This window comes from Setaria viridis, chromosome 1 (assembly GCF_005286985.2).
Source record: "Setaria viridis chromosome 1, Setaria_viridis_v4.0, whole genome shotgun sequence".
In the NCBI taxonomy this organism is placed as follows: domain Eukaryota; kingdom Viridiplantae; phylum Streptophyta; class Magnoliopsida; order Poales; family Poaceae; genus Setaria; species Setaria viridis.
The window spans coordinates 10,076,865-10,097,238 of NC_048263.2; the positions used below are offsets into that span (position 1 = coordinate 10,076,865).

At 48.9% G+C, this 20,374-nt stretch overlaps 1 non-coding gene and 1 pseudogene across 1 annotated transcript; both read right to left on the bottom strand.

Moving 5' to 3' along the window:
* Positions 1–14,023: 14,023 nt before the first annotated feature.
* Positions 14,024–14,162, bottom strand: LOC117841777 (small nucleolar RNA Z247). Its single transcript, XR_004637361.1, has one exon. It is a non-coding gene; the product is annotated as a small nucleolar RNA Z247 (small nucleolar RNA).
* A 4,673-nt stretch (positions 14,163–18,835) lies between these two features.
* On the bottom strand, positions 18,836–19,718 carry LOC117853803 (WAT1-related protein At3g30340-like; annotated as a pseudogene).
* Between the last annotated feature and the right edge of the window lie 656 nt (positions 19,719–20,374).

Genomic DNA, 20,374 nt, shown 5'->3' on the forward strand with positions numbered 1-20,374 from the left:
AGCAAGAGGGCGCCGGGGAAGGAGAATGTCACCACGCCAGAGTCCCCGTGCTGCCTGCTGTTGCCGAGGTGGCCAATTACTTCAAGAAAGGCGACGACAACTGTTGGGGGGAAATATTAACGACCTCCTAATGCCCCTTAAAACAACAATCATGAAGACCCAGGCCCACCTGCGATAATGATGATTACCGCCGACCCAGCATGGGCAGGGAACATCTCGCTCCGTCTTGCCCGACCCGGGGCCCCGGGGTCGGACACTCCTGACCCTCGATGGCGAAACTCCGCCTCGCCCGACCCACGATCCCAGGGTCGGGTGCGCCCGACCCCTCGCCGCAGGGCTCCGCCTCACGCGACCCTGGGCGTAGGGGGTCAGACTCATCCGGGCCCACAAGACAAGGGTCCGCCTCAGGCGCAGGCCGGTAGGTGAGGGTGCGGATCTCGTGGGCCTCCCACCAATCTTGCCATAAATGCGCCGCGGCTCTGACGCGCAGAAAGGCGCCCGCGCCCCTCGACGTGACCCGCCACAAGTACCCGGGCGGAACACTGTAGCCACGACCGCACAGGCTATAGTGGCCGCGGCTCCTCCTGATTCGCCATAGGGCACTCATAGCATGCGCCGCCCGGTACAGGAGGGAGCGCCGCCCGTTCTCGCGCCCAGTGTATCCAGCGACAGGGACGTGACATCCGTGTTCCACAGGACGTAAGCAGGACAACAGGGGTCAGCCGTCTCCCCCAACGTGCACAGTTGCCACGACCAGACACCATCATCATGCTCGGCGACAGGATCCGACGGCAGCCGCCCTCCTACGGTGGCTGCGCTGACAGGAGCCGAAGGCCGGAGTAGGAGACAGCGACCCGGGGACTTGGTCCTTCTCCTTATATTTTACTTTACTTAGCTTATCTCTTTTACTTCTTCAAGATACCCGATCTCACCTATAACCCTGAACCCTCCTTGCGCTATAAAAGGAGAACTAGGGGCCCCGAGATAGGGGACTCAGAAGCCAAGAGAACAAACACACACTCACCTCACGAGCATCAGTGCACACCCAAGAGACTTGGGACCGGCTCCCTCTCTCGCCCGTTTGTATCCCCTACTACAAACCTTGCGTGAGTAACACGAGCAGCTCCTCATACTGGACGTAGGGCTTTCCTTACCCGAACCAGTCTAACCCCATGTCTTCTCACGCCACCATCCAAAGCCTTACGCGCATAAAAGAAATTTACTAGCTGTAGTCTTGATCCGCTAATCTTGACAATGACAACAATGTTGCTTCCGCCGTTGGCACCGCGTCCGCGAGCCGCGGCAACTACAAGCTGTTCAGCGAGTTGGAAGCCATCTACAAGCCAGGGAACAGCAGCGCCCAGACGGACTCCGGTGATGACAATGCCATTCTTGAGCCGCCCATGGCCGACCTCATGGGCGTGTTGGCCTCGACGCGCCACAGCTCAACGCATCGCAGACGTCGACTGGAGAGGGGCACTGCCGCCAAGCACGTGTTGGGCATGGGCTCCAGGACGCTATCGGAAGTGCCATGGACGCGTCCCACCAGCAACATCCGATTCTTGGGGTGGACGGTAAATGAAATACGGTCCACTCCTTGCCGCCTTCGTAGTCGTTGGATCCACCTCATGCGGCCAAGATCGATCGACCTGACTAGTTGCTGGCGGTGACAAGACTCAGATGAATCTATCCTATGGTCGATACAAGTCCAGGTTGTTTACACAAAGATATCTACATGGCATATCAACAAACTCAAACTACACACCTCAAAGATATCTACATGACATATCAACAAACTCAAACTACACACCTCTTTAAAAACTGATTGGCCTTGAAATTCTCCAGAAGTCGTACTGATAGTGCTTTTGTAAAGCCATCAGCCACCTGATCTCCAGTGGGTAAATAATCGACCTCCAGGAGTTTCGCCAACACCCTTTCTCTCACAAAGTGGTAATCCACTTCAATATGCTTTGTTCTAGCATGAAACATAGGATTAGCAAATAAGTATTTAGTACCTAAATTATCACACCATAATTTTGCAGCTCGTGGACTTGCTACTCCCAATTCTCCAAGCAATGTTTGTATCCACATAACCTCTGTTGTACCATTTGTTGTGGCATTATATTCAGACTCAGTACTAGACCTTGATACAGTTGCTTGTTTTCGTGCACTCCATGACACAAGATTTGATCTAAGAAAAATAGCAAAACCTCCCATTGATTTTCTATCATCTATGCATCCTGCCCAATCTGCATCCGAGAAGGCACTTACCAAGGAAGATCCTGACTTTTGTATTTTGACTCCCAACTGAATGCATTGCTTTACATACCTCATAATTCTTTTCACAGTTGTCGGTATTTTAGACCGGCAACCCGCCTAGGGAGTACCCTAGGTGGTCTTTTTGTATGGTGGGTGTCGTCGAGAATCAAGGAGTCGATGGTGATGCAAGGAAACATGATTTAGACAGGTTCGGGTCGCTAGATCGCGTAATACCCTACATCCTATATGTTGATTGTATTGAACTTCTTAGCTTCTGTTTTGAGGGGGGTCCCTGCCCGCCCTTATATAGTCGGGGGAGCAGGGTTACAGGGTGGAGTCCTAGTCGGACATGGTTATAGAATTCTACTCCTAGTCGGTAGAGTAGTTTCCTTATCTATTCCGACTAGTCTTCAGGGGTCTGTGGAGGCTACGTTACCCTGTGGTGTAGCCTTCCATATCCTGATCTCATCCGAGTACATCCCTGAGTGGGCCGTACAAGGCCTACTCGTGGGCCTGGGGATGTATGCTCGACAAGCCCTCGAGTACTTTGTAGTCGAGAGGAAAGCTACAAGTACTTGAGGACATCGCCTGAGTTCTCCTTGGTGCTTTCTGAGTTGTAGATGCGGCCGATCCTTCGAGTACTGGTGCTGTTGCGCGACTGGAAGGTACTCTCAGCATCCTCCAATGTTCGAGTAACCTTTTCCTTGAGACTTTTTATATGGTAGTGCGATGACAATCGCACTCTATATGGAGTAGTCCCCAAGCCTTAGGTTGAATCGAAGAATCACGCTGAGGGTCAATCCTGTGACTTTGCTCTAACTTTAGTAGTCTTCAAAAAAAAGAAAACTTTATCCAGCAGGTATAGTATCCGCAGCCCTCGAGCACTTAGGCAATTATTTGTAGTCGATGAAATGGTCAAACCTTTGTCAGAGTATCCGTTGGAAAATATGGTGGTAAATCTGATTTATATCTGACCGTTGCTTGATTGACGCTTGGAATCTGGAGGTGATGGAGATATAACAGGGGGGCCCAGTGGTAATTATCGGTACGTCGTTTTTAGTAGATCTATTTTTTGTGCTCCTTTCCTACGCATCTAGAGCTGCTGCTCTTCCCTATGCCGCCACCGCCATTGTTGTCTTGTCCTCGCCCTTGAGTGAGATCTGCTACCGATCCTTCCCTCCTCCACCTTTTCCGAGACTGACTGATGCGCATCAAGAAGATGGGGAAGAAACCGGAGAAAACCCAAGGAGAAGCCGTGGCCACCAGTAAGATGAGATCTAAATCTAAGAAAGGCAAAGAGCTCACGTTGCCGGTGCCGAAGTGTGGCCCGACAAACCAGACTGCGCTGCCGCCGCCTGGGATCACCTGGCAGCACTCTGTGATGAAGGAACCAGCGGTCCAGGCTTTGGTCGATGCTAAGCTTCTTCAACCAAAACTTGAACTCGAGTGGAGGCTTACTTTTGGCAATGCATGGCAGTTTGTGGAGCACCCGAAGGAGACGGTCATGCTTGCACATTTTGTTGAGAGAGGACTGACAGTGCCCACCTCCGACTTCTTCAGAGGTATTTTCAGGTACTACAACCTTCAGTTAGTGAGGGTACAGCCACCCAATGTACGGTGGTAGGAGCATGCAGAGATTGACACACTTTATTAACTGAGAAGTCAATGTCAGGTCTAGTGAGAGTCAAATACTGTTAGGCACCGACTATACTTCTATATTGTTGTGATGCATCATTCGGCCCTAGGAGTGAACATTCATGTAAAGACAGCTTCTCACTTGTAGAAAGAGGAGTACTAACAGGTTTACAATCTGACATACCAACTCTTTTAAGAAGATCCGCTGCATATTTTTCCTATGTAAGAATAATACTATTATGTACCTTGTTTACCTCCAAGCCCAAGAAGTAATGAAGGTCACCCAAGTCCCTTAGAGCAAATTCTTCTTTGAGATCTTGTAACAAAGCTGTTGTTGCCTTGTCTGTTGAACTAGCCACTATTATGTCATCAACATAGACAAGTACAAAGATGGTTAGACTGCCTTTGTTATAAAAGAATAATGAAGTGTCAGCTTTGGATGCCTAAGTAATAAGTTTGGCACTGAGACGAGATTACCAAGCTCTGGGTGATTACTTCAGCCCATACAAAGCTTTATCAAGTTTGCACACATACTTAGACTTCGTCTCATCCACAAAACCGGGAGGTTGTTCCCTATAAACTTCTTCCTCTAATAAGCCATGCAAGAAAGCACTGTCTCAAGCTCCACCCCTTTGACATAGCAATAGATAGGACAATGTGTATAGTAGTGGCTTTGATAACTGGACTAAAGGTATCTTCATAGTCTATGCCATAACGTTGTTTAAAGCCTTTAGCTACTAACCTAGCTTTATATTTGTCTAGGCTTCCATCGGACTTCCTTTTAATTTTATATACCCATTTACATCCTATCACATTGGTTCCTTTCATAGGTAGGACAAGATGCCAGGTTTTGTTTTTAATCAGTGCATCATACTCTATATCCATTGCATCCTTCCAATTCTTATTGCCTAAAGCTTCTTCAACACTATGAGGCTCACCAATAGATGTAAAACAACCATATCGAACTGTGTCATCGGTATATACCTTTGGACGTTGTATGCCACGTTGTAGACGAGTTTGTGGCTGAGTATCCAGCTCATCAGGAGGCCCAAGCGATGATTCAATTGATGCAGAAGCTCTTTTATCCGTAGAAGATCTGGATCCACCCACAGAAGATCCAGATCCGCTGGTCATCGCATGTCGTCGTGCGGTAGCGTCACCCAAGGTGGGGACCACACAGACAGAATGTCCATCCCCCGTCTGCCTCGTGGCGTCATCATTTTCTGGCGGGGGTGGCGGTGCACACGTGTCGGTCCCGGAGTCGTGCGCGATGGCTCCCGACCGAGGCTAGCCTGCAGAATCCTCGCCTGCGCTCCCGCCTGCCTAGCTTGGCGTAGATCCTATACATGATCCGATTGCCTGACGCTGCAGGTTTCCATGCTGATCTTCTTCGTGTCCCGCGCCAGCACTGGTTTGCTCCAGAGCATCAGTATTTGATGTGGTTCTGCTTGGATTTTCTCCCTGATCTTCACTACAATCTTCATGTAAACGATCAGTATGCTGAGGCCACAAGATCTACTACTGCTACACCTCCATAACCTGGATTTAAAAGAGAGGAAGGTAGATGAATGATCTCAGATCTGAGCCTTGCTTCTGCATTGGAGTGGAAAGTGCTGAAGGGATAGATGGATTACTCAAAAATTACATACATACACCTGGCCAGATGCTACATCCAGACACTTATATCCTTTATGCATGTCACTGAACCCAAGGAAAACACATTGCTTTGACCGAAATTCAAGCTTTCGTGTGTTGTATGGTCTAAGATGTGGCCAACAAGCACAACTGAAAGGACTCATACTCAGGTTTTTGGTGACATAAATGCTCCAGACGGGTGGTGTCGTGTATGACTTTACTGGGTGTTTTGTTGATCAAGTATGTGGCGATAAGAAAGGCATCATCCCAACATTTCAGAGGCATGGAGGCATGAGCTAAAAGAGATAGCCCTACTTCTACTATATGCTTATGCTTACGTTCAGCCGAGCTATTTTGTTGATGAGCATGAGGACAACATACATAGTGGACAATGCCAACTTTTGTAAAGAAAGAATGGAGTTTCTAATATCACCCCCCAAAAAAATCTGTTTGCATGGTGAGAATTTTGCGATCAAATTGTTTCTCAACCATAGCTTGAAATTCATGGAATTTTTGAAAAACCTCAGATTTATATTTCAACAAATAGATCCAAGTAAATTTACTGTAATCATCAATGAAGCTAATATAATATTGTTTTCTCCCAATAGACTTTGGTGCAGGACCCTAGACATCAGAGAATACAAATTCCAAAGGAAATTTAGATTCACTGAAAGACCTAGGATATGGTAACTGGTGGCTTTTTGCTTGCTAGCAAGCATCGCATACAGACTCACTAGTAGTCATATGGAGATTGTTTCTACTGACAACTTGCTTAATAATAAATGAAGCAGGATGACCAAGCTGAATGTGCCACCAAGAAAGGGGTAACTTGGTGACACCATATGCTTGCTTTATTGTGGATGACGTGGGCGCAGGAAGTGGATAAAGACCTTTGAGGCATCTCCCTTTAAGAAGTGTGTTCTTCGTGGCCCAGTCCTTAATAAAAAAAATCATGATGAAATTCTAAGAAAACTGAGTTGTTAGTAGTAAGACGATGAACAGATACCAGGTTTTTCTTTGCTTCAAGAACATATAAGATATCATTGAGATGAATATTACGATTAGGGGTACGAACAGTAGTATGACCGATATGACTAATATTCATACCTGAACCACTAGCTGTGTGGATCTGATCACCACCATGATACTTATCTCTGATCTGCAGCTTCTCTACCTCTCTAGTCACATGATCAGTTGCACCGGTACCTGTATACCAATTGGTGTCAACTCCATATGAACTTGTAGCCGCCGCAGCATGTTTCTCCTCCGAGATGTAATCCTCCTCGAAACGGTGCCAACACTCTGTAGCAGTATGGCTCTTCTTGAAGTAGACTTGGTAGGCGATCTTCTTGTTGGTGTTGTTGTATTGGCGATTGTTGGTGTAGTTTCCTTGCCGCGGGTTGCTGTTGTTGGCGCCGCTTGTGTTCCCGCGGCCACAGCCAGGCGCTGTCGTTTTGGAGTAGCTTTGGGATCAATGTTTAGAGAGTGCTCAATCAGTTCCTTGGGCACACCGGGCATGTCAGATGGTTTCCAAGCAAAGATATCATGGTTAGCCCGAAGAAAACTGATGAGCGTGGTTTCCTATTTAGGATCTAGCCCTATTCCAATCAGAGCTGTCTTGGAAGAGTCGCCTGTCTGGAGATCGACTGGTTTGAAGTCTTTCTCGCTTGCTGGTTTCACCTTTGTGGACCCCGACTTGTTCTCTGGGATCTCGAGTTCAGTTGGGTGAAGTTTCTTTGAAGCTGTGAAAACTTGTTGCATGGGGCTAGGTGCTTAAGAAGTTGACCCCGACTTGTTCTCTGGGATCTCGAGTTCAGTTGGGTGAAGTTTCTTTGAAGCTGTGAAAACTTGTTGCATGGGGCTAGGTGCTTAAGAAGTTGCGGCAATCTCCATGGCTTCGGTGTCGCACTCGTAAGATCGCCGTAGATCTCCTCATAGCGTTAGTTCTCCCTTGGGCCCTGGCATTTTGAATACCAAGTAAACGTAGTGTGGTATGGCCATGAACTTAGCTAGCGCTAACCTTCCGAGTATGGCGTGGTAAGATGTCTCGAAGTCGGCGACTTCAAATCTGATGTACTCAGTTCAGTAGTGTTCCTTAGTTCCAAAAGTAACTCGCAGGACAACTTGTCCTAGTGGTATAGCTGCGTTTCCTAGTACGATTCCATAGAAGGGTGAATCTGTTGGGGTGAGCATTTTTGTGACGTCGAGGCACATCTTCCTTAGTGTTTTGGCGAAAATGACGTTGAGTCCGCTTCCGCCATCAATGAGTACTTTTGTTAACTTTGATCCTGCCACAACGGGGTCGAGTACTAGAGGGAATCGGCCTGGCTCTGAGAATTTGGTCCACTGGTCTTTTCTGCTGAAGGTTATGGGTACTTCTGACCATTTTAGCGGTGTTGGATCTATTGGTTCAATGGCCATGATTTCCCTAAGTACAAGTTTGCTGGCCCACTTGGATGACGGTGCCTGGAATTCCGCCAAAAATGACGTTGACTGTCTTGGAGGCGGTCAGGAAGTCGCCTTCTCCTTCTTCGTCGTTGTGGACTTTGTTCTTACCCTTATCTTTTTTCTTGCTGTACTCTTCGGGAGGTGGTGGTGCAGGCAAGTCTTGCATTACTCGACGCATGCTGTAACAGTCAATTGCCGAGTGCTTGCTGGTCGGGTGCCATGGGCACTATTTTTTGAGTAGTTCGGTGAAGGTTGGCCCTTCATCTTTTTTGCGGGATCTCTTTTTTTCGGAGTTAGTCATGGAAGCAATGGTGTTGTCAGGTTTCCTTTTGCGATTTTGATTACTCGAGAAGTTGTTTTGAGTATCGCTGTGTCGATTTCTTTCTTGGTCATTGTTGTTGTCGCATCCTCGGTTACGATGAGATCCGAACCGTTCTCGCTCTTTGTCTTCTTCATTTGCCCACTGTTGTACCATGATTTTGAGGTCTTTGACACTGGCTGGTCATCGTCTACCAAAGTCTTGGTATGTTCGTCGATCGTAGAGTCCGTTCTGGAAGCACTCGATGACGTCTGTTTCTGAAATGTCAACTATAGTGGCCTTCTTTTCGAAGAATCATCGCAGATAGTCGCATAGCATTTTGCCTTCTTTCTGTTTTACTTGACTTAGGTCAATCTTGTTGCCCGGTCTAACCATGGAGCCGGCATAGTTGTTGGTGAAAGCCTTTGTCAAGTCTGCCCAAGAGTCAATTGATCTAGGCTTGAGTGACTCAAGCCACGTCAGAGGTGCGGGTTCCATGCATATGGGAAAATGGATAACTTTGGTGTCGTTATTGCCCCCAGCAGCCTGGACTGCCAACGAGTAGCATCGTAGCCATTGAATTGGGTCTTGCTTGCCATCATACTTAGTGATTCCTGTTGGTTTGAACTTTTCGGGTAATCTTGTCCTCATTACCCGATTTGTGAAAGGAGGAAAGTGGTTGTAATTGTCGACTTCTCGCTCACGCCGACTGTTTATTATTTCTTGTAGATCGCTAAAATTTGATACTTCATGATTTTTCCGAGTATGGCGAGGACTTTTTGCGGAGTTGGTGCAGCTAACTTCCCCAACGTCTTTTTGTCATGCTGGAGCGTTGTGTTTACTCGGGCCTTGGCTGTGTTGCCTTGGTTGGTTCACTACTTCGTTGTCATTCCTTTGTACTTCATTGAAGTTGTTGTTAACTGCAGCACCTCTACTGCCCTCTTGATGAGCCGTAATGCGGGGAACAGACGGGATTGGAGATTCCTTGTCGAGTAGCTTGTAAGCTTGTTCTGCGAGTTGTGAGATTAGTCCATTTCCTCGCTGCGCAAGTTGAGCTGTGACTTCGTTGTCTCTGTCTCGAGGTATGAGCGTTGATATGAGGTTGATCGAGGCAATTGCCACGAGTGGAGTGTTGTATTCTTGAGCCTGTACTGCATCAAATGCTCTTTCAAGGTTGGTGATGGGAATGTTTGTAGCCAGCGTTTGTCGGCGTTCAGCCCGAGTAGCATTGCGCATCCTTCTTTGGTTTCTTTGTTCGGAAGTTTCATCTTGTGGGGCATTAGCTGATGACTCGTCTTCTGAGACGTTGTCGAGTTGTGCTAGTCGTCGGGTGGCTAGTACCTAGGTTGTTATTTTGAGTAATAACAAAGACTTCTCTGTCTGGGTAGTGTGACGACCGACCCCTAATCTTCCGAGTTAATCTTAATCGGAGCCCTTGATCATAGTCATCTACCTTGCTTTTACCGCGCCTAAGTGCTCAGCCTTCAGCCCGATCCCGACCCTAGAGATCCGACCCCTCCCCGCTTCGCTCCGATCCCGACCCCGGCGAGCTCAGCCCACCGTCGGATCCTGCTAAGCTTTCCTCAAGCGTCCGTTCTATCCGCCTGGTGGACCCGCGAGATCTTTTTTCCCCAGATCCTCCGCGACAGGCGCACTCGAGTTGCATGCCCGCTTTAGAGTCGCCCTGCCGCGTGGCTCGTTTTCTCCGACGCCGCCGCTCAGTTTTGTCTCTGGCTGGCGACCGAGTGGATTCTCGCGCCCCCTTCCCCAATGGCGGCGGAAGCCCCTCTGCAACCTTTCTGCAGAGCCTCGCCTCCCGCGCCCATCATCACACCGCCAGATCCCGGCCCCAGAGCCCGATGTCGCCCGTCTTTTCCATCACTTCGACCACAGTCGTGCCGCCTGGTCTCCGCTACACGATGATTCCTCCATTGCCAACCCCGACCGCGGCAGCGACAGCTCCTTTCCCCGCCCTGTCAGAAGCCGCCCGACAATCTGTTGCTCCGCGCTCGCCCGCGCACCCGCGGCTGCCTGTCTTCTCACCTGTGCGCCCTCGATTCTAGCGCCGTTAAACCGGTCGCTTCTATCACCTCTTCCGCACGACGACGCCCGCCTTCCGCCAAATCTCAACCACCGGTCTACCCGCTCCTACGCCGCCCTGACGGCAGAACCCAATGACTGCTGGCGTCACCCCCGGAGTCCTGCACCACCGCCCTCTTCGCAAAATCGCCGCCACGGCAGAGCACTCCATTGCTTCTCCCCGGCCTTCGCGCCGCTCCCCTTCTCTCTCTCCCGCGCCGTTTCCTTTCTCCGTTCCAGCAGCTATAAAAGGAATGCACCAGTCGCCGGAGTTCCCTCCGCCATTGTTGCCTTCAGCCATTCTCTCGCTCCCTGCTCGAGCTCCTAACGCCACACACCAAGTTCTTGAGGAACTCTCCTCTCAGCTTCCCCCCTCAGTTTCTCCAAGTCACCCAGCCGTTTGCTCCTCCGTGCTGCGTAAAAGCTTACTTGTGATCTGCAAGAAGCCCCGCCACCGCCGGAGCATTGCCGGTCTTAGCCGTTGTTCAAAGCTTTGGTTTCCCCCCCCCCCCACCCAAGTCTGCCTCCTTCCGACCCCAAGCTTTCCTTTCAGGAAGAAGGTGAATTGCCGACCCCAGTCCGCTTCGCCCGACCCCTCCTATTCGCCCGACCCCGGTTCCGTCTCGCCCGACCCTACCTGTTCCGCCGACCCTTATCCGCCTCGCCCGAGGGTTCGGCTGTGATCTTTTTCTTCAACCCGAGGGTGTATGTGTAAAATTTAGGAACCCTTCAGCGCTGTGTCTGAGGATTCCTAGTATATCACATCCTCTAGTTCAAGGATCAGATCATAAGTTCCTTTCCTACCCTTGAACCTCCCTACCCTCCTGCTCCTTGTCGCGAGTTTCTGGGCTCAGGCGAGCCAGTGTTGCTATTGAAATAACCGTCTATGCTAACTTTTGCATTGCATTCGTGTAGAGCTGCACCTCGCCGACAGCTTCTACGAGCTACACCCGGCACCAGAAGACGAAGGTGTAGCAGAGCTCCTGCCCGCTGAAGCCGAAGTCGCCCCCGAAGTCGAGCAGTTTCCTTCCTCTTTGCTCGAAGGCAAGCCCCGGTTGCATGAAAACCCTGCGTGTTTTACCAAACTTGCGCATGCCTTCTGTAACATGCTTGTGCATTTACGTATAGGAGTTGTTTGAAACCCTAGATGCATGACGTAGTCATCCCCATGATCTGAGCACTAGCTGTTGGACCGAGTAGTTGCATTGCTTAACTAGGAAACGGTAAAAGCCAAGTGATTTCCTGTCACTCGCGAGTTGTAGGAGTTGGATGTCTACTTTCCTGTTATAACTATAAGGACGATGGACGGGGCAGGGTTTGGTAACTCTTTGGTGGACGGATGGTTGCCCTGTCTGTCTATGAAATCTTGCTAAGGCCCGACAGTGGTGGTGTTCGTGATCAAGTGTTTGAAAGTACTAGCCTCATACTTAGTATGGGATGAGGAAGCCTAGTACCGGATTGAACCTAGACGTGAGCGGTCGCCCCATTGTTCTTGGAACGGAGTTTCCCCTGCTGGTTGTCGTACGTGGTGGCAAGCGTGGTCACGGGACGGCAGAGGCCGGGTCTGTGGAACCTTGCACCAAAGAAAATGGGCCTGACACGGGTTAGGGGATTGATGGGGAAGGCCGACACAGGAAGCGACCTCCGGGTGCACGGATGTCGTGAGGCTAGGTTCACCATGCATGGTTAAAGAACTCGAATCGATTCGTCTGCCTCTCACAGCTTGAGATTGCTTGATCGCTATGTCACCCTGAGTAAATGAGGAATCTGATGATGACATGTTTGTTGATTTATCTATACATCTTGTTTGGTTCTATGATTGCTTAGAATAGGTTGCAAAACCTAGACTGGTAAATGAACCTAGAACCGGAGCTAAAACTGGAAAATAGGTTTTTACTTAGTGCTTTTGGCAAACAAAACCCCTCAGACATAAAGCCCTGCATGTCTAGAAGGAGGAGTAGCTTACTCCTACCGGTTAAGTCTTGTTGAGCTTAGCAGCTCAGCCTTGTTGTGGCTCCTGTTTTTCAGGTGAAGTTGCTGCTTCCGACCCCTCTCTTGCTGGCGCTTGGCCGCCCCAGCTCCCACCGGGCTGGACGGTCGAGTGGGATCCCTCCTCGGACGGCGAGGAGAGGAATCAGTGATGTTCCGGCTGGCCTCACCAGGACATCCGACCCCGGCGAAGTCTTCCGTTAGTGTTTTCCCCTGTTGTTTCTTTGGAACCCTGTAAAACTCTGATGTTGGATTTTATGGCCGAACTAAATGGGTAAATTTGCCTAACTCAGTGGACTCGTTGTATTCTCTGGAACCACTCACCTTCGTGTGAGGTTGCTAAACTCGATCCTGTTCAAGTGGTTAATCGGATGAAATCCGACGGCACTTCATGTTAACTTGGTTTAGGCAGGAGTGTCGCATGTTAGGCGGCTTAACCCTGCGTGATCAAGCTAATCCGAAGTGGATCCGCCACAGGTAGTAGCTTCCAGAGCTTGATGTTGCTATTTCTGTGGAACTTTCCTCGCGGCTTGAAGTGAGTGGGACACCTTCCTGGTATGGGAGGTTGTCTATATGAGCGACAAGGAGCGACTTGTAGTCGCGGGCGAGGAGGGATGGTCTCATTCCTAGCCAGTGGATGAATCTGCCTTGCACTGTTAAAGTTATTACCAGTCCTTGGGCTGGTCCTATCAGTGGGATCTCTGGGACATAGTCCGATTCAGAGTCGTCGTCTTCGTCTTTCCCGTGTTCGAGTTGAGTTCGAGTGAGGGAACTTTGGTAGAATTCGGCTGCTTTGCGGAGTCCGTATGGGAGCCATTTCTGAGTCGAAGTTGATTTGAGAAGTGACTTGGACCGACTACTCCGAACCGGGGTTGAGTCCGACGCGTAGTCGAACTCGAGGTTGTTGACTTTGAAATTTTGGTTTTTCCTAGCCGAATCGTCTGATTTCTTTTCCTGGATGTTGATGATTTGGCGCTGAAACGATCCGGCATCGTCGGCGATGCAGAGCTAGGATCCAAAAACGAAAGTTGCGCCTGCTTCGATGATGAAGACAGGCTTGATGACGATAGGTGCCATCGAGCTCACATTGAGAAACTCGACGAGCTCCCCTACCTGGCGCGCCAGCTGTCGGTGTTTTAGATCAGCAACCCGCCTAGGGGGTACCCTAGGTGGTATTTTGTGCAGCAAGGGCCGTCGAGAATCAAGGAGTCGATGGTGACGCAAGGAACACGATTTAGACAGGTTCGGGCCGCTAGATCGCGTAACACCCTACGTCCTGTGGGTTGTTTGTATTGATCTTAGATGAACTGGAGTTGTTGTCTTTGAGGGGGTCCCTGCCCGCCCTTATATACTCGGGAGGGCAGGGTTACAAGTCTGAATCCTAGTCGGGTATAATTACAAAGTTCTAGTCGGTGTGGTCCGAGTAGTTTCCAAATGCACACCTAACTAGTCCGAGTGGGATACGCCTATTGCTGCGTAGCCCCCTTGTCCTGATCGTATCCGAGTACGTCCCTTAGTGGGCCGTTCAGGGCCTACTCATGGGCCTGGGGTGCATGCCCGATAGGCACAAAGCCCCAACCACGACCACCACATCCAGCGCCCTTCTGCCTCCGCGACCACCACGCCCAGCCCAATTGGCCGAGCTGTGATCACCTCCACCATGTATGAGATCCATTCTGGTCTCAAAGCTTAGCATTTGGGAGTACAACTCCTCCATGCCAATTGGCTTGACTCTTGCCACCAGAGCCGACACCAGTGACTCAAATTCTCCATTCAAGCCGGTGAGGATGTGCTCGACAAGTTCTCCTTTATCGAGGGGACGTCCTGCTGCTGCCATATAGTCGCCAAAGCCCTTCATCTTAGTATAATAATTAGCCACTGACATGTTACCTTTCTTTGTCATGGGCAGGGAGATGCGAAGATTGACGACCCTTGCACGGGTCTGCAAGGCAAACATGGCCTCGATGGAGTTCCATGCTTCTGCCGTTGTCTTGGAGTAGGTGACGTGCGTCATGATGTCCTTCCCTAGCGACGCAAACAAAAAGCTAAGGATCTGCTGATCCCTGGCTTCCCATTCTTCAAACGCTGGGTTGGGATGCTTCTTCCCTTCCTTGTCAGCGATCTTCGCCTCTTGTACCTTCATTGCGCCGGTGAGAGATCTCTATACAAGCTAATCTCTAACAGATGAATCTATCCCTATGGAGATCTCTATACAAGCTAATCTCTAACAGATGAATCTATCCCTATGGCCGATACAAGTCCAGGTTGTTTACACAAAGATATCTACACGGCATATCAACAAACTCAAACTACACACCTCATTAACACTGGGACCTAGCACTTGTTTCTGTTGGGCTTGGGCTCTGCTTGTTAGGGACAACGGACAGACACAGACAGTACTACAACTGGGCGACGCGTTCATTGGAGGAGATGGCGGATCGCGCGTTTCCGGCACTCATTGCAAAAGTCTGAGAGTTTCCTTTGGACGTCGCGCCTGTGATGGATGGGTGGTGAGGTGTGTGGCGCTATCGAGAGGAGGGGGGAGGCTGGAGAGCCAGATGACAGATGTGGAAGAGGGTTTATTTGCAAAATATTAGATCACGATTAATAGTCACAATCCAAATGAGGGTGTATTCTGAAAACTATATGGGTTTATTTGTAAACTTTCGGATCGCGATCGTTAATCGGGATCCAATCTGGGGGCCTATTTGTAATATTAAGGGGTCTTTTGTAAAATGCTGGATCCAAATTAATATTAAGGGGTCTTTTGTAAAATGCTGGATCCAAATTAGGGGGCCATTCGCAAATCAATGTTTGTTTGTCCGGCGGAGTGGCGGCAGCCGACGAGGCCGCGCTGCCATCAGCGACCGCCGAAAAAAATGCCGCACGTCTCGCTCAACCGCCCGTCGACCAAGCGTAAGGCGGCGCTAGTGGCAGCAACGTCATCCACATCCTTTGGTTGCTGGGCGGGCCTCAGCCATTACAAGCAAACTCTGCAGTCTGCTGAACGCAGTAGCTTCTCCTCCGGCCAGTTGACCGCCCCCCGCGCGCTTCCACGAAGCCCTGGTCTGTCCGACGCAATGCCGATCCTGGGGTGTGCGCGGAACGCGACGCCGCCGTCCGGGGCGTTTCGCGCTGAGGCTATTGGACGAAATGCCGCTGGAGGTGACCGTGTTCATCCCTCGGACAGAGACTACCATGGGTCATAATAGAGAAGTTGTTTGCCCACCGTGAAAGTGAAAGCGCTTGCATTAGGAGTCATTCTTTACATACTACAACAGACCCAATGGCTGTATGTTGTTCCAGACTACAGACCCAATGGATATTTAGGTCATTTGGATTTTACTTGACAACAGATCTGTTTGTAGCACATACAAGCAGACCTTGACTTGTCTCTCTTCTCTACTATAAAAAAGGCAAAACTAAGACTATTTTTGCGTACGTCTTATCCTCCGTTAACCCATCGTCCCACGCTATATTGATTTTGCACCGTCCGTGGCAGAAGCGGCGATGCTAGGCCTTTGATCTTTCCTGAGATTCTTTCCTCCCATCCGCCCCACCTCCACCCCCCACACGCCATCCGGCCTTATCCGCGTGCCTTGCGGCCTCGCCCCATTGCCAGCTGCCTCTCCTCGCCCTACGCCGCGGCCGTCTGGCATGCCGCGCCGCCGTCGCACCACCGCTCGCTCCGCTGGTGGCACCACCGCCTGCGCCGCCGACCCCGTCCCCCATCCCCCAAACCTGTGCGGCCGCCAATGGTGAAACGCCACCTCTCCTGCGGGATCAAAACAGAGCAAGCCAAATGCCTGTGAAGGGGGCGGGCTCGGTGAGCGGCGCCCCGAGGACCGCGGCTTCGGCGACCGCTGCGGCGCAGTCAGGGGTCGGGTGGGGTGGTGGCACGGCGGAGGGCGGCCAGCCGCCTAGGGAGCCTCCTTGGTGCGGCGGGCGCGCCGTCCCCACCTCCATCCTCCAGCTGCGGATCTGGCTGCCCTCTCCGACCGAAGCCCCCCGCTGCCCTAGCCGGGTGCCGAGGGGTAGGGTGGGGAGCGGTGATGGCGACGCACAAGCGGAAGACGATCAATCTGGGGCAAGGCTGGGAGTTCATGTAGAAGGGCATCACCAAACTCAAGAACATCCTCGAGGGCAAGCCCGAGCCAGTTCGGCTCCGTAGTCCGTACTCAGATTTTGTATATTTGCTCGATTAGTTGTTGCTTCGCTGATCTAATCGAGGCTATGTTCCGATGCTGCAGGATGATTTACAACATGTGCACGCAAAAGCCGCCTCATGACTACTTGCAGCAGCTCTACGAGAAGTACCGCGAGTCATTCGAGTACATCACGTCCATGGTCAAAGTCTTGTTGAATTGATTATCGGGTGAATTAGCTCAGCTCCATTTGTTTGTTCATTCTGCTAGCTTGCGTGGTTGTTGAGTTGGGGGAAAGATATTCATGGAAATGTTTGCCTATTGCGCATAAAGCGGTGGATGGATACACATCACACATATGCCTAGAAAGCTCTCAGGAAGTCTGTCTACTTATATGTTTCTGAATGGTGAGGGTACAATGATAGAGAGCTACCACATAATGATCTTACGTAGTCCATTATATTTGATTATTACCTCCTAATTTTTGTCCGCTTCTTTTCTTTTATTTTCTTCCTATCTTGGTTGTATGTGATCGGTACAGAGAAAAGCTCGAGGCAGCACGACGAGAAGAAAGGGAAGCTAAGGCTGCTCATGGAGATAAGAAGAATGATTTAAAAGTCTATGTGATAGGAAAAATGCACCAAGCAAATTCGTTTGAAGAAATTGATAAGTTGTAAGAATTCTAACTTTGTTAGCATCCTTTTAATATTGCACTATAGTCCTCATGAAGTACCGTGCCGTCACCGCTGGTGGGGGCAACTCAGAGGCCATGCTACTGCTTGGACCATGTGGCAGAGAAGATCGGCGTGACCTCTGCGGACTGCGGCCAAAGGAGCGGAATGCCAGCGGCCGAATAATTTGTAAGAAGATGGGTAGAGTTATAATGGTGAAAAGATTGATTACAATTTCTTTTGACTTATTAGATTGCCACAGGAGCATGTGCATATTTTGGGTGGTGTGAGAGGTAGCATGCTTAGAATGTGTTTGTTATTTAAGGTGGCATGAGATGTAGTCAAGATTTAGCAGGTACTTTTGGCTTTAATGACACCTAAATTTCTTAATTATATTTTAACCTCATATTTTTTGTATATGTCATATTGTTTTTCTTGTATTCTTCTACTCATAAATAAAGTTGAATTTTCAAGCAAAGATTAGAAGACAGGAAATTAATATGTTTCCTCCCAAGAGTTTTAGTCAGAGGTGGCAGTGTAATAGTTCAATTTTTCAGTTACATTGATCTACTTAAACTAATATATAATTTTGGCTTATTTGATGATTGTGCATTTCAGGCAGCTCTGGTGATAGGAGATGACTCCATTAGCAGCAACAGCAGAAGGAGGATGCCATCTCTTTAATTCCTTATATGCTTACCATTTTCTTTCAACCTTAATATATATAGCAATCTGCCCAGAACATCTGCTACAAATTCCGTGCCTAATTGAAAATTGTGACTTTCTGGAGATTGAGGGAATAGATCAATGCCATTGTAATTAATCTTGTCCTTTGCTTCATTTTTTTCTGATCATGTTGCATTTGCATCACAAACTCAAGTTCCATTTCGTTTTGTTCCTATAGGTTCCAAAATCAGTCCTCTGACTACCATTGTTTCATATCCTATTGATTTTCCTAAAGGTGCAGGCGAGGTGGACCTAGACCTCATGCACTCCGCATGGCGTGGCCGTGCTCACACTTCCGCATGGTGTTGTGGTAGGTGAGCGGCGCTTACGCCGTGCTCCCTTGACAAGCTCACCGCCATTGCAAAGCTCTTGGAGGGCCAAGAGATCCCTGAGGCCAAGACCTTATGACAGCTGTTCATTCTTCATATCAGTGTAATTCATTAATATTCCTTACTTTCCTTTCCTTTTTGTTTATTTATTTTCTTGTTTTTGTGGTACAGCTCGTGCAGAAGGAGCTGCAGAAGATAAACATGTTTAAGGCTCCAAGGGATAAGCTTTCTTGCATCCTAAACTGCTGTAAAGTCAACAATAACTTACTGCTGAATGCTTCTATTATATCGAATGATAATCCTCCTGGAGCTGATGAATTCCTTCGAGTCCTCATCTATGTTTGGGAATTAGTTACATGGTTATTCTTTGCAAGTTGAGATAAAGAGCATACAAGCGTACTTATGCTTATGTTATTACTCACCGCAAAGTTATTTTTTATTTCACATTGCGGGTATTTTGAAGTAATTATTTCACACGATAATGTTTGATTCTTATAGACGATATTTGTTTTGCCCGTAGCAACACACGGGCACGATCCTAGTCTCGAGAATAAAAGTAAACTGATTTCTCTTGTTTCCGGAAACGGAGTAAATCGAACAAAATAGTACTTTTTTTCTGAGATCTCTTGTATCCATTTCCATTATGCATGATTATCGCATACATCCTCTGGTTGTTGTGTTGCTTGCTTGGATTTTTGTTCCGGCAGCGGTACATTGCTGGATTGAGCAGCATCTGAATCTGATGCCTCTTTGGTCTTTGCCCAGAGGACGAAGTATAACCCGGCAATTACAAGAGCAGAGCCCAGGGCGCTGGAGAATCAAAGCACACCATATTATTTACTTTTGTTTAGCTTCAGAGGAATGAATATTCCAGCTGTGATGTTGAAATTGAAACAGATTTTAATTTGCAGATGGAGTAGATGAGGGTGATGTCTACCTTCCAACATGGAGCTGCTCATGCAGAGCGACGATGTTGATAGCACCTGCTATAAGTTGTATCAGAGGTGTGAATGCAGTCGTGAAGACTGGACCTCTCTGCTCAATGCACCAAGACATGGCCAGAAAGTCAATTCCAGACCCCCATTATTCCCTAAGAAAACGCAATGGCAAAAATTTTAACCAAGAAATGTAATTTCCCCCTTATATACTAAATAATAAAACCAATTATTACCACAAAGAGCACAGTGATGATCTGAAGCTTGGTTCTGAGGATCCAGACTGACAGGTCCCTCTCTGTAGCCAGCCCCACAGCAGCCATATGAAGGAAGCTGAGCAAGAACATCAAGGCATTTCCAGAGTAGAGTGCTGGGTACTTCTTCCCCAGCCTTGACTGGAGGATGAACCAAAAGGACCAACATGCTGCGCCAGCGAGTAGGGCCACAGACCCAGTCCTTGCAGCATCACCGCCTCCATGGACCACGACGACGAAGCCATCGTCAGTGTCGGTTACATACGATGGACGCACATGGTGGATACATACGATGGACGCAATATAATGCAATGGCTACTAGTCCAATTCGATCAGTGACAGCTTGCCTAGCTAGTATACCTGAATAGCACTTGCGTAAGTGCAGGGCAATCTTATTAAGCCATGTGTGTATACTCTAGTTCAGTTGAATTGTTGCCTGGCCAATCCGTGCCTATTATCATTCAAGCAGTAGCAGCTCTGCTTTCCTCATTGATAGCAGATCCGTCTATTATATATACGTATCATGAAACAGTTGAATTGTTGCCTGGTCAATCCGTGCCTATTATCATTCAAGCAGCAGCAGGAGGAGGAGGAGGAGAAGGAGGGAAAACTCTCCATTTGCTTTCCTTATCAATAGCAGATCCATCTGTTATATATACGCATCAGTTGAATTGTTGCCTGGCCAATCCGTGCCTATTATCATTCAAGCAGTAGCAGCTCTGCTTTCCTCATTGATAGCAGATCCGTCTATTATACATACGTATCATGAAACAGTTGAATTGTTGCCAGGCCAATCCGTGCCTCTTATCATTCATGCAGCAGCAACAGGAGGAGGAGGAGGGAAAACTCTCCATCTGCTTTCCTCATTGATAGCAGATCCGTCTATTATATATACGTATCATGAAACAGTTGAATTGTTGCCAGGCCAATCCGTGCCTCTTATCATTCATGCAGCAGCAACAGGAGGAGGA